The 13155-nt window shown below is 56.8% G+C and overlaps 1 protein-coding gene across 3 annotated transcripts in view; it reads left to right on the top strand.

Moving 5' to 3' along the window:
- Positions 1 to 121: 121 nt before the first annotated feature.
- LOC114484880 (nuclear receptor corepressor 2-like) overlaps positions 122 to 13155 on the top strand; it is a 90369-nt gene continuing 77335 nt past the window's right edge. For 2 of the 3 annotated variants that reach the window (XM_028484078.2, XM_028484075.2), the window contains exon 1: positions 122 to 295. The gene's annotated coding sequence lies outside the window, so the exon portion shown is untranslated. Of the gene's footprint in view, positions 296 to 11220; positions 11286 to 13155 lie in introns of those variants that run through there. The other variant, XM_028484076.2, reaches the window with a different exon arrangement.

Genomic DNA, 13155 nt, shown 5'->3' with positions numbered 1-13155 from the left:
CGCCGCCGCCGCTGCGGAGCGGAGCCGCGGGCAGGCCGGGCCGCACCGGAGCCCCGCGTCCGCCCGCGCCCCGCCCGAGCCGTGCGCCCGCGCTCTGCGCCCCGCGATGCGCGCCAAGTTGCGGACCAGGGACCCGGGGCTGGCGCCCTAGGAGGCGGCGGCGGGAGGATCGCGCCCCGGCTGGAGGCCGGGCCTGCTGCGCGCCCCCAGCCCGATCAGCACCGCCACTTGCCTGAGCGCCCGGGCAGCCCGAGCGCGGCCCGAGCTCGGGCGCCGCCGCCTCCACCTCCGCGAGGTGAGTTGGGGCCGGGGGTCCCCGCGGAGGGCCGGGGTGAGGCGCAGGGCGCGCTTCCGGGGGAATCGGGGAAGATCGGGCGGCGCACGCGGCGGAGTTGGCGGGGCCCCTGCACTCCCGAGTTGGCGCTCTCGGGGGTGGCCTGCTGGGGAGTGAGGCGCCTCGTAGACGCTGCGGCCCGCGTGCGTGGAGGTGCCGGGGAACTTAGGGGAACTCCAGCTCCCCAGCGAGGGGGCGGGCAGGAGGGAAGTGGCGTGGGGGTGGGCGGGCGGGGGGCGCCCTGGAACTGCGTAGGGCAGCCTCCCACCGTGTGCCACAGCCCTGGGGGCATGGCCGCCATGCCCCTCCCTCCTCCCCAAGCGGCCTCGGACTTGGGGGGGTGACACTGCGCCTTATTTTCCAGCGGGCAGTGCGGCTTTGGAGAACCCCTGGAGGTGGCACCCTCGGCTCTCCGGCCTGGCTGCTGCGGAAGGCACCTGGGGGGTTCCCGCCACCGGGGGGGGGTGTTGGCGGTGGCGCTCCTGGGCGAGGGACCGGAGGGCTCTGGGTGGGGGTCTCCGGGGAGAGGCACCCCTTGTTCCCCCCTCCCCCGTGGGCTGGTGTTCCTGGTGTCTGGGCCTGCCTCCCGCGGCTGGTGACGCCTCATTGGGCCGCCTCCTGGTCCCTCCCCCAGGCTGTGCGGATACTTGGGATGCCACTAGTTTGGGAAGTTGGAATTCGGAGCTGATCCCACTTGGGCTGGACCCGGAGGCCCCAGGCCCTGGTGCTGGGGGAGCACCCCCAGAGACTTGGAGGGGAGTGGGAGGGACCCGTGGGGCGCGCCTTCCCTACCCCCGGACGCTTGTAGGAAAAAGCCCGAGGGAGGGAGAGAGGGCTAGGCAGGCGGGCGGGCGGGAGAGACACGCTGTACCTGTGAGCTGCTGTCGCCCGGGCCCAATTAGCGTGGGGCGCCCGGCGTTATTTTTACATTGTAGGTTTATTTTTTTGGAAGCGAGGGCCCTCCCGCCGCCTGTCGTGCGCTCCTGCCCTCCGAGGGTCTGGTGCGGGCAGCGGAGGCGGATCTGTTCTGTCGGCTCGGCCTCCTCCCTTCCTCCCCCTCCTCCTCCACCCCTGTTGGTGAGAACTGGTTTTATTATGATTTTTTTTTTTTTTCCCTTTTGCAGATTTGGAGGAAGGATGTGTGAGGGAGGCAGGGAGGAGGGAAGGGGAGAGGATCCCTGTGGAGTTCTGGGCTCGTTGGGTTGTGTTATCGGTGGCCTTGACTTTGCCCTTTTAAAACCAGATCTGGGTCCCCGCGGCTGCTTTGATAGAAGGGGCTCTACGGGCTAGGAGTGAGCTGGGAGGGCGTCCCAGGGCATTGTTGTGTACCTCGTCGTGGGTGGCCTTTTTTTTTTCTTTTTTTTTTTCTTTTTTGGATTGGTGGGTGCGGGGAGAGCCCTCGGAGAAAGGAAGAGATGTGAGCTGGGATAGCTGAGCCATTCACAGCCGACTCTGCAACTCAACGCCTTGGGTTGGAATCATACTTTTGCCAGTTTACTGGCAGTGTGACCCTGGACAAATTAGTCAACTTCTCTGTGCCTCAGGCTTCTCGTCTGTAAAGTGGGGTAAAAATAGTACCGAGTTCAGAGGGTTGTTGTGAGAAGTGAGGTGGTAATACATAGAAGGTATTTGTATATGTGTTACTACAACCACTGTTGTTGTTATTATGATTCCTGGGTTCTAAGACTTGGCCTTTAATCCAATGGCCTGGACATTTTGTGAGAAGGGGCTGCCTTGCATTTTGCCTGGAGATCTGGTGAAGGGAAGGGGCCTTCTTTGCACCTCCCTTTGCTTTTCCCGGTGAGGACAGAGAAGGGCAGGTGGCGCCTTCAGCCCATTGAACAGATGCACAGACCGAGTCCGGCTGGCCCGGAGCCGGCGGTGAGCGGGGAAGCGGCGGCGGCGGTGGGGCGGCTGCCAGGGCATCCCGGGCGCTGTCTGGCTTCCCCGCGCCGGCTGCCTTGTCCCTGCTTGGAAACTTAACCACCGCCACCGCCGCCGCCGCCGCCGCCGCCGCCGCCGCCGCCGGGTGCCCGGGGAGTCTGCGGTACCCAGACGTGGGGGCGGGAACGCAGCAGGCCGCAGCCCCGGCCTCTTCCCACCGAGCTACTTACGCTTGCTCCGGGATCAATACTATTGATAAATCCATGTAAATGGTAATGTGGCTGTCAGGCCCTGCTGAGGGATGGAGACCCCTCGTGGGGCTGCGCGCACCCCCTCCCTCCCTCAGCGAGGGTTTGGCTACGTGGGAAGGATTTATTTGGCGTAATCCGTTCTTTTCGCCCAATTAATAATACTCGTACCACCTCCTAAAGATTTCTGAGAGCTCTGCAAACACGAATTTAGCTGCGTGAAAGGCCCGAGCTGGGAAGGCTTGACTGTTCCCAGGGCATGGGGGTAGGAGGATTGGCCCGGCTGGTGCTTGCCCGCTGGCTGGCGTTGGAAAGAGGCCCCAGGAGTCCTGGCCCCCAGCGTCTTGACATTCAGGCTGGATGTGGAGGCTGCCTGGTCCGGATCCCCCCCCCCTCCGCCCCGCCACCGACTGCGAGTTGCAGGGGGGAGGTACCTTGTGCTGTGTTCCCACCCAGACCTGAGGCCTGTGGGTGGAGAAGCTGGAGGGGGCTCCCTTCTTAAGAAGCAGAGATGCACAGGCAGGAAGGCTGGGACTCTCACCGCTTCCTTCCAACAGCTCTGAGAACAGAAAGTCCCCCACATCAAATGCTGCCTCTGACAGTAGGGGGTTGAGAGCTTTTATTTGTGTGTGTTTTTCCCTCCTCCTCTGTTTCCTCGTCATCTCTCTAATGCCAGCAGCAGCCTTCCCAGGTGACACCTCCGAGACTGGACTCCCTGCAAACGGAACAGCTTGCAGGAACTGGTCATTCCTGCCCCAGGTGCCCAGGAAAGGGGGCCAGGAGGGGACCTGAGCCTGGGCTGCTGCTTGGGGAGGGCCTAGCTGTCCAGGGTCAGGCCAGGGGTGTCATCTTAAAAGGCTTGTCCCATGGGTGGGTATACGGAGCCCCCAGGGAAGTGATCCTTGGAGGGGGGGAAGGGACTTTACAACCTGTCAAGTGAACTTTTGGCCTAGGAGCTGGAAAATACTATGTATAATGCAATAGTAATAACAGCCAACACATAGAAAGCACTTACTATGTGCCAGGATCTGCCCTCAACAGGAATCTACCCCTTTACTCTTCATTACCATCCTGTGAAGTCAGGGCTATTATTATCCCATTTTATAGATGGTGAAATTGAAACACAGAGAGGTTAAATGACTTGCCCAAGTTCACACAGTTTGGATGTGGAACTAAGGATTAAGACCTGGGATTACTCATCGTCGCACTGGTACAGCAAGAATGAACATACTGCAGATCTGCTCTGTGGAGCTGCCATAGAGGATAGGAAAAAAGAAATTATGTTTCTTATTTGAGCAGCACCTGCAGATCTTTGCCCCAGGGGGCTGGAGACTGAGAACTTGTTCTTTCCAGGATTTGGGGAGGGGCAGTGCCAGAGGCAGGTCTGAAGTTTCTTTGAAGTCTCCTTTTATCTTAAACATTCATGCAAATTTGGCATTCGCTCTGGCGATGGGGCTGTGTTTATTTTGAAATGAAAACATGGTTTTGAATTATTTAGCATGGCATATAACGGGACTCCAGAAAGCTGCATCAGATGAGTGCCTGTACGCTGGCGGGCAGCCCTGGGGTACTTTGTAGCTGGAGACCTTGAGAGGTCCTGGGGCGGATGACAGCTTTTTCCTATTTTCCAGATGAGGGCGCAGGTCAGAGGTGCCAGGCCAGCCCAAGGTCGCATGGTGGTGACTTTTGCTTATGATGATCAAAATCATCATCATTATCTTTCTTTTAGACCAAAGTGAGGCTTTGCTGCCTGGGCACTTGCATGCCACCACGCCCAGCTGGGCTCAGGCTAGCCCTGGGGGAAGGAACTTGCGGTTTATAGATCCGTAAAGAATCATCCTAAACCAACAGTAGAGGACAGTCTGGGAGTGTTTTGTCCAAGATCCGCACCTCTGATCATTTCAAGTTCTGGTGAGTTGAAGTCCCGGCTTAGCGATGTGTAAGCAGAGTGCCCTGGGCTGGTCCCTGCCCCTCTGAGAGTTTGGGTGCCCTGGTCTGTACACTGGGCACAGTGCCCACTGGGGGTAGGGGAGAGGATTAAGGGGCTGAAAGTGAGAGCGCTGGGTTTGATGTTCGGCCCTACCGTTTCAAGCTGTGTGACTCTGGACTGGTTACCTAACTTCTCTGAGCCTCAGTTTGCTCATCTCTAAGATGGGGATGATGATGATGATGATGATGATGCTACTTCTGATTTTATTGTTGTGAGGACCCGATGGATGTCATGATATATCACAGGAGCTGTTGCTACTTTGCCCCCCACCAACCATTGGAGAGGAAAGGCTTCCCGCTGTAGAATTTATTGTTCACCCCAGGTCCTCACTGACAGGCTAGTTGGACACAACCCCTTCCTCCCTCTAAAGGGCTGCTGGGAGGGATCCTCTCACGGCATAGTCTCTTCACCTGAGCCCCAGGCCTGGGCTTGTTGCTCTCTGGAGGCGGCAGGCTCCTCTCCTGTCGGGCTGGTTGGTGACTCACAGATGTGCCCAGCTCTCTCCCTGGGCCCTTGAAGGCTGAGGTTTTCCATTCCGCCTTTAATCCCCCAGTGCCTGCTAGGCACTGAACTTGGAGGGCTTGGGCAGCCTGGAAAGTGGGGGGAAGACTGATGGGGAGGACACAGGGAGCCTCCTGGGGGAGGGCCGAGTTTCCCCTTCACCTGGCAGCGGGGGGCGGGGATGCTTCTAGAAAGGGCTCCTTTGAAGTCAGACCTGATTCAAATCCTGCTTCCCTCAGTTAAAAACTCAGGGAAGTCTCTGAACTTCCGGCCTCAGTTTCCTTATCCTTAAGTGGGGGAGGGGTGGAAAATAACGCCCCCTCAGAGGACCGTCCATAGCTGCACTGCCCAGGCGCTCCCAGCGATGGTGGGAACTGTTCTAGATCTCTGCTGTCCCGTAGCCACTAGGTGTGTGTGGCTCTCGAGCACTTGAAATGTGGCTAGCGCTGTCGGAACTGGTAATTTTATTCCATGTTAATTAACTTAAATTTAAAAAGCCACATGTGGCTGTGCCTGGCGGCTACCCTGATCAGAAGGCCCAGGACTGGATGATGAAACAAGATTCTGTGTATGGGAGCAGGGCCTGGCTCTTAGCAGCTGAGTGTTTTCCGTCTCTTGTGTGTTTTTTCTCTGCTTGGTGCCACTGTATCCTTGTCATCTTGGAAGGACACCCCCCCTTCTGTGGTCCTGTTTCCCAGCAAAGCCTGAGGCTCTCCGGGGTGCTGGCCCAGGCTCCGCTGCTCTCTGTCCACCCCCGCTTGCCCCCGTTCCTAATGTCCCCATCCCCTCCTGTCCCACCAGCCTCTGGGGCAGCTCTGACCAGGAGCCCTTTCTGTGATGGTGTGAACATTCCGGACCTGCCCCGTCTGCCCAACACCTTAGCCACTCTCCACTCTTCAGGTGGCACTGAGCACCTGAAGTGATGCTAGTGCCGTCTAGGATCCGAATGTTATTTGCTACTTGATTTTAATACGTTTAAAATGTGACTAGTGGGCACCGTCCCTCTTGGGCAGCTTGACCTTAGAGCCTTGCCTTCTCTGTTGACTCAGGGCCAGACGCCTGTATTCAGGCCACTGGCTGGATGTTCTCACCCTTCTTGGTCCTAGCAGGCCACCGTCCCTGAGACTGGAGAGCTGGCTCAGTGTCCCCCACTTCCTTCCCTGGCTGTCATTTCTCGAGCACAGGAGACAGCCCCAGGTCTGTGCAAAGTGCGGGCAGCTCCCACTGGGAGCTGAGCTCAGGTCCATGGGTCTTGGACTCAGGCTCAGAGGAATCCCGGTTCCTAGCGATGATGGTCCAGCCCCCCCTTGTCTGTTTCTGCACCTGCAGATACATCCGGAAGGCCTGCTTCCCATAGGGGCCGCCATGGTCCATATGTTTTTCTGCTATGAATGAACACATTATGGATGTCTTTCCATGTAGATAACAACTAGATTAACTTTTGTTTTGGCGCGGGGGATAACGTTACTTTTATTTTTCATTTGAAAAATACAGAAAACCAAAAAGTAACGCGCTGAAACCCTGCCACTTGCCTCGGGCTTCATAAAAACGTATTTTACTACAAGAAAAAGCATGGGCCTGTTAAAAAATTAAAACAGAGCCCAGAGGTGTCGAGGTAAGTCTCATTCCTGTTCCTGCCCTCCGATTTCTGTCCCCCAAGGCAGATACACGTGGGAAAAGTTTCCTCTCAGAGATACTCTGGCCATATGTCCGCCTCACAGGGACTTGGATGTTTGTGCTCCGTTTAAAAACAAGCACACAAATGATATCACACCCTATTCACATCTTACTTTCCTCCTTTAAATTATAATACATCTTAGGAGTTTATTCTGGAATATATAGAGAGCAGGGGGTAGCAAACTACGGCCCGCGGGCCAGATCCAGCCCACCTCCAGTTTTTATACGGTGCGCAAGCTAAGAATGGTTTTTACATTTTTTGATGGTTGAAAAAAATAAAAAGAAGAAGAGTATTTTGTGACATGTGAAATTAAGTGAAATTCAAATTTCAGTGTCTGGACGTAAAGTTTTATTGGTATGCAGCCATGCCCATTCATTCGTGTGTAGTCTGTGGTGGTTTTCAGGCTATAGCAGCAAAATTGAGGAGTTGTGACAGAGGCCGGAAGGCCTCCAAAGGCTAGAATATTGATTCTCCTGTCCTTTACAGAAGACATTCGCCGACCCCTGATAGAGAGCTCCCACATTCTTTTTAACTTCAGCATAACCTTCCAGGGTTATGTCAAGGAAACTGGGGTCCTGATGAGTTTGAGTGTCACACCGAGCAGGCCCGAAAACCCCTCCTTCTGCCTGGTTCACTGTTCTTGCTGAGTTAGGCTGATGCTGTTGTAGAATGCAGTAGGGCAGTGGTGATGGTTAAAGCAGATGACCTTTGGCACCATTTTTTGGCCTCTTAGATGATGTTTGAGGCTATAATCCCTTCTGTCCAGCGCTACAGATTTGCTGTAACACCTCTGTGTGGGGCTACATAGTTTTCACAAATTTTTGCGAAGTCTCTTAGAATCCATCTTGTTTCCCTCTTTGCTTTTACTGTTAGGATGCTCGGAGCCAAGTCTGCAGCCTGCCTTCAGCAATCTGATCTGGTCTTTGTTTTGGTTTTACCGACTTCATCCTGATTTCAGACTGGTTCGTCCCTGATTTTTCTTTTTGTCTTGACCTTGCTCTCTGATTTTTTAAAAAATTATTAATTAATTAATTAATTTTTGGCAACGTTGGGTCTTTGTTGCTGCGCGTGGGCTTTCTCTAGTTGCGGCCAGCGGGGGCTACTCTTCATTGCACCGCGGGGGCTTCTCATGTTTTTTATTTATTGTTTTAAAAATTTATTTATTAATTTATATTTTTGGCTGAGTTGGGTCTTTGTTGTTGCGTGGGGGCTGCACACGGGCTTTCTCTAGTTGCAGTGAGCGGGGGCTACTCTTCGTTGTGGTGCGCGGGCTTCTCATTGTGGTGGATTCTCTCGTTGCAGAGCATGAGCTCTAGGCCCGTGGGCTCAGTAGTTGTGGCTCGTGGGCTCTAGAGCACAGGCTCAGTAGTTGTGGCGCACGGGCTTAGTTGCTCCGCGGCATGTGGGATCTTCCCGGACCAGGGCTCGAACCCGTGTTCCCTGCATTGGCAGGTGGATTCTTAACCACTGTGCCGCCGGGGAAGCCCCTTGCTCTCTGATTTTACCTTATCCTATGCCTTTCTGACATAGTTGTCAGAAAGTTGTCAGTTGCTAGTTGTCTCAGTTCTTGAGGGGTGGGCTGGAGCAGACAGGAGTAAAGAAGAGGAAAACACTTGCGAGATGTTTCCAGGTTTGTTCCCCCTGAGTGCCTGCGGGGTGGTGGGTGGGTGGTCTCCTAACAGATGATTCCAGAAGGAAATCAAGGCCCCATGGAGTGTCTTAACCAAGGTCATACCCTGGGCAAGAACCAGGGTCTTTGGGTGTCCATTCTGGGTCAGACTTGGGAAGGTGACAGTGAGTGAGCTGGTCGGTGCAGGACCCCTGTTGGAGGCCCCGGGGCCCTTGGGAGCCACTTGGCCTGAGGGAAGACCCTGCAGCGGAGTAGGTGACGAGCTTACCACTCCTGGGTGGAGGGTCACTCCTGTCTGTTCCATATCCGGGGCCCAGGGATCTTGGCATTGCTGAGGTGGCAGTGCTGCGGGTGTGTCCTCGTGGAGGGGCCTCTGGGCTCCGGTTCCAGCCTTGGTGCTCTGCGGTTGCTTTCCAATGTTTCTGCTTCCTTCTGTTGACCCTGGGCTGGAAAGGAAGTGGGGGGAAAAGGTAACCCACGGGTGGAATCAGATGAGACCAGCAACTGGCCGCCCACTGGAGGGCATGTGTGGGTGTGTCTCCCGGAGACCTGGGGGCCCAGGCTCTCTGCCTCCTGTCTCTTGGGGTTGGCTTGGTTTTTGGTGACGTGTGTTTGTGTTTTAGGGCTTGTGAACGGAGCTCAAATGAGCCACGGGGCGGAGTCCGGTGTCTGCCTCTTACTGGCTGTGCGATGCAGCCTAAGACAAGTAATGGAGCCTCTGTGCAGAGCCTCTCAGTTTACTCACCAGTGAAATGGGGTGATGAATGACACACGACCTCAGAGGGTCTGGTGAGGTACAGGGGGCCGAGGGGCCATTTGAGGCGTGAGTAAGTCCTTCAGGCCGTGTCTTAGTCCCTCTCCTTCCTGTCTGCGGCTCGTAAACCCTCGGAGCCCACCCTGGGGCCAGGCAGGCGGATCCAGCGGCCTCCTTCCCTTTGTCCCAAAGGGGCTTCAGGCCCGATCTGTCCCAAAACGGACCCGCGGTCCCCCCTCGCCCCCAGGCCCCCCAGCCTGGGCTTCCTCCCTGAGTGTGGGGCCGAGCCAGAGACCTGGGGGTCACCTCAGCTGCCCTCTCACCTGCCCAGCGCCTGCAGAAGCCTCCATCCTGCCCCCAGTCTGTTCTGTGCAGAGCTGCCGGGTAGACCCTGTGGGTGATTGCCCTGACCTGACTCAGAGCCCCATGAGCCCTCAGGGCCTCCGGCACTTCTTGCATGAAATCCAGGCCCTTCTCACTGCCTCCGAGGCCTGTCTGCCCCGGCTTCTGCTGACCTCTGACCTCCCCTTGGCGGCCACCCCTGCAATAACTGTGTGCTATATTGCGGTGGGGGGGGGGACTTCTGGCCAGGAGGTCAGGAGGGGTGGGTGGGAGGGGAGTGGATTTTTCTTTGTGGCCCAGGGGGCCTCTCTGGGAGATGCTGGCAGTCAGAGGTCCTTGAGGCCAGGCCCGAGGGTGCACACAGCAGGGGGCCCCGTGGGGAGGGGTTGCCTCGGGGGTCCCTGCTTGTCCTCACGCTGAACTCCGGTGCCCGCCGCAGACCCTCTGGGAGCATCGCCCAGTGCTGCTGTCTCCGTGGCCATGGCAACTGCCTGGCACCGAGGCCCTGCTCGTTAGGCTAATGAGGCGAGCCTGCTGGGCCGAGGTGGGGGGCCGGGGATGTGCTGCCCTGGGGCTCAGTGGGGCTTGTCCTGCCAGGCCACCGGCCACCGGGCCAGGAGCGGAGCGGGGGCCCTGGAGGGACGCTGCAGAGCCCAGCGGGAGTCAGGGGTCCCCAGGGTCCTGGGGGCTTGGGCCAGGTTTGCAGGGTGGGGTTCTGGTGGGAATTACGTGTGGTGGTGACTCCTGGGTAACTCCTGTGACCATTTAAACTAGAGGAGGATGAAAGCGGCGGGGGAGAGATTGGGAGGTGCCCACTTTTCCCTGCCCCCCACACCCACCGACGCCGTCTCCCACCCTCCTGAGTATTCTTAACCATTTTCACTTTTCCCCACTTCTGCTTTCTGCACTCCATCTAGGCCATCATACTGGGTGGAATAGTCTCCCCTCCCCCAATTCATGTGCTTCCCAGAACCTGAGAAGAAGACCTTATTTGGAAATAGGGTCGCTGCATATGTAATTAGTTAAGATGAGGTCATGCTGGAGTAGGGTGGCCTTAAATCCAGTAGGACTGGTGTCCTTATAAGAATAGAAAGTTGTGTGAAGACGGAGGCAGAGAATGGAGTGATGCGTCTACAAGCCTAGGATTGCTGGCTAGATCCATGGAACAGACTCCCTCAGAGCCTCCAGAAGGGACCACTCCACCCGACACCTTGATTTCAGACTTCTGACCTCCATAGCTATGAGAGAATAAATTTGTATTGTTTTAAGCCCCCTAGTTTGTGATAAGTTGTTATAGCAGCTCCAGGAACCTAATATAGCTCTCATCATCACTTGCTTGGACTATTGCAGTAGCCTCCTCACCAGTAAGCCTGACCATCTGTTCCCCACATGGCAGCCAGAGGGTTTTCTTTTAGGCCTGTCTCTCCTGTGCTCAGAGCCCTCCCGTCTCAGACAGCACAAAAGCCTACTCTTTATCTTGCTTACAAGTCCCACACAGTCTGTGCGCCCCCGCCCGCCCCCCAATTCCCTTTCTGATCTGCTCCCTTGCTCACACTCTGTACCAGGCACACTGACCTCCTTGTTGAAATTTACCTGACATGTGCCTGCCTCAGGATCTTTGCACTTGTTCTGCCTGCAACACTCTTCCCCCAGGTGTCCATGTGACTTGCGTCATTTCTTTGCCATCTTTGCTCAGATGTCACCTTTTCTGTGGGTCCTTCTCTGGTCTTAATTAAAATTGTACCCTCTCCTCCTCAAGCCCTCTCCTTCCCTCCTTCACGTGTCTCCTTCTGATGAACTATGGTTTTATCTGTTTAGCTTGCTGTGGTCTGTCATCCCTGCTAGAATGCATGTTCCAGAAGGGCAGGGACTTTGGTCCGCATTCCCTGCTGCATCGCCATTCTAGAACAGCTCTGGACACACAGTAGGTACCCAATAAATGTGTCGAATGTCAGGTTCTGGCTGGGCATGGCCTGACCTGGCATCTCAATGCAGGATGTCTTGGGATCCCAAGTTGTCTGCCTTTCCCTGCCTCTGATACCTTTTCCCTCACCTGTGGCCCTCCTCAGACCCCCAGAGGTCGCTGGGCCTTCAGCTGCTCCCTCCCTGTCTTTCCTGTGGGTGGTCATTGACAGTCCCCTGCAGAGCAGAGCTGATCCCTGAGCTCTGGAGTGGCTGAGGTTTGAGATAATAAGGTCCTGGCTACTTCAGGCCTCAGTTTTCCCATCCACGAAATGGGCACAATCAGGTTGCTCGTCTCTCGAGGCTGTTGGGAGCGTTAAGTGAGGTCACACAGGACGGGGCTTGCTGCCTGACACTGAGAGCACGAAGAAAGACTTCAATCCGATTGGCGCTTGGTGGCGGTGGTGTCAATTTGCTGTGCTGGTTTTTAGAGGAAGGGTGAGACATCATAGCCAGATGACTCCAGGTGCCTGGGGGACTTTAAGCCCGTGTTCCCTTAGGCAGGTGGCCTCTGGATGCTCTTGTGGCCTGAGACGTCTCCTTCCTGGCCCCATGCGCCCGTCCCCTCCATCACAGGAAGGGAAGCTCTGCAGGGTCCGAGGGGGCATTCCCAGGGCCTGTGAGGCCTGTCTGTTGTTTGCTGAGAGAGAAGACCCCAGGTAACGTCACGAAACCCAGGGGCAGGAGGGACCCTTCTCCCTTTCTTGGGCTGGGTTCTTCTTTCACTCTGTGCCTCAGTTTCTGCATCTGTAAAATGGGGGTAAATGTCCTCCCTGCCTCCTAGGGGAATGGGCTGGATTAGGGCACCTGGGGTGGCCTCTATGATGGTGACCTGCCGTGGACAGGTTGCGTGCAGGCCATCTTCCTCCCCACCTTCCTTGTCTGGTCTCTGGGCAGGGCTGGGGGCCGAGCTGACAGAGGTTTTATGGGCGAGCCCCCTCCGTGTTGTTGTATGTTAGCTCATTTAAGCCCCACAGTAACCAGAGCCCCACAGTGACCACGGTGACAGTTGTGGCCAGGACTGTTAATTTCCTTGTTTAATGATGGGAGAATCAAGGCACAGAGTGGTGATGTCATTGGTTCAGGGCACACGGCTTGTAAGCACTTTCCTTGGTGGGTGGCTGTCACAGGCAGGACCTGGCCTTTCCTCCTGTCTCCCTTTCCCGTGGACTGTGGATCCCCGGGCAGGGGGGTCGGCCTGCGTCCACCATGTGCCCAGCCCCGGGTACCTCAGCTCACCTCTCTGCCCTGGCCTGGCCTGTTTCCCTCGAGGTCACACTCCCAGGCTCCCCGCAGGCTCCTGGGCTCTGCCTTGCAGGAAGCTGACCCCGCTGTCTAGACTATAAATAGCAGCCGCAGCGGCGGGCAGGAAGCTGCATCTCATGGCACCTGGGCTCTGGCTGCTGCCCCCTTGCTGCAGCGCCTCCTGGAACTGTGCTTCTCCCAGTGGGAATGCCGAGGCGGAAGCGTATGTGCACCCCAGGCTCTGCTCTGCAGGTTTGCTGTGTGACCTTGGGCCCCCGTTGCCCTCTCTGTGCCCCTGAGCCCCTGGCCATGTGTCCGGGATGCCTCTGAGCTCCCCGTGCTGTAAAGAGCGCCTCCACGGTGTTTGGGTGGCAGCCAGGGAGGTGTGGAGGGTTTGGTGGGTGGTCTGACACTGGGGGGACGGGTAGTGTTTTCCTTGGAGGGGAGGTAAGTGGGAGGGGGGCATTGAGGGAGCCTGGGGAGGGGAGATGGGCCCTTTCCAGATGCAGGGTGGAAGGGGTGTGGGGGAGGATGTGGTGGAGCTGCCTGGAGGGTCCTGGACTGGGAGGCAGGCCATGGGGTCGGCA

Source organism: Physeter macrocephalus, unplaced genomic scaffold, assembly GCF_002837175.3.
Source record: "Physeter macrocephalus isolate SW-GA unplaced genomic scaffold, ASM283717v5 random_120, whole genome shotgun sequence".
Taxonomy (NCBI): domain Eukaryota; kingdom Metazoa; phylum Chordata; class Mammalia; order Artiodactyla; family Physeteridae; genus Physeter; species Physeter macrocephalus.
Note: the sequence above shows the minus strand (reverse complement) of the source record. Positions and strands in the feature narration are given on the sequence as shown.